Genomic DNA, 1,087 nt, shown 5'->3' with positions numbered 1-1,087 from the left:
GATTGGATAATTTTTCTCATTTTAGCTACGTGAAAATTGGTAACAAATCTATTCCAACCATAACTTAATCAACTTGTATTTTATATTATGTAATCTTGAGATACCATAGACATGTATACAATGTTTCGACCTATCATGTCGACACATCTATATATATTTCGGAACAACCATAGACACTCTATATGTGAATGTTGGAGTTAGCTATACAGGGTTGAGGTTGATTCCAAAATATATATAGTTTGAGTTGTGATCAATACTGAGATACGTATACACTGGGTCGTGGATTGATTCAAGATAATATTTATCGATTTATTTCTGTACATCTAACTGTGGACAACTAGTTGTAGGTTACTAATGAGGACAGCTGACTTAATAAACTTAAAACATCAAAATGTATTAAAAGTATTGTAAATATATTTTGAACATACTTTGATATATATGTATATATTGTTATAGGTTCGTGAATCAACCAGTGGCCAAGTCTTACTTCCCGATGAAGTAAAAATCCGTGAAAGTGAGTTATAGTCCCACTTTTAAAATCTAATATTTTTGGGATGAGAATACATGCAGGTTTTATAAATGATTTACAAAATAGACACAAGTACGTGAAACTACATTCTATGGTTGAATTATCGAAATCGAATATGCCCCTTTTTATTAAGTCTGGTAATCTAAGAATTAGGGAACAGACACCCTAATTGACGCGAATCCTAAAGATAGATCTATTGGGCTTACCAAACCCCATCCAAAGTACCGGATGCTTTAGTACTTCGAAATTTATATCTTATCCGAAGGGTGTCCCGGAATGATGGGGATATTCTTAAATATGCATCTTGTTAATGTCAGTTACCAGGTGTTCACCATATGAATGATTTTTATCTCTATGTATGGGATGTGTATTGAAATATGAAATCTTGTGGTCTATTATTATGATTTGATAATATATAGGTTAAACCTATAACTCACCAACATTTTTGTTGACGTTTTAAGTATGTTTATTCTCAGGTGATTATTAAGAGCTTTCGCTGTCGCATACTTAAATAAGGACGAGATTTGGAGTCCATGCTTGTATAATATTGTGTAAAAA

The sequence above is a fragment of the Rutidosis leptorrhynchoides genome, chromosome 3, assembly GCF_046630445.1.
Source record: "Rutidosis leptorrhynchoides isolate AG116_Rl617_1_P2 chromosome 3, CSIRO_AGI_Rlap_v1, whole genome shotgun sequence".
NCBI classification, from domain to species: domain Eukaryota; kingdom Viridiplantae; phylum Streptophyta; class Magnoliopsida; order Asterales; family Asteraceae; genus Rutidosis; species Rutidosis leptorrhynchoides.
This window is presented reverse-complemented; position numbering follows the sequence as displayed.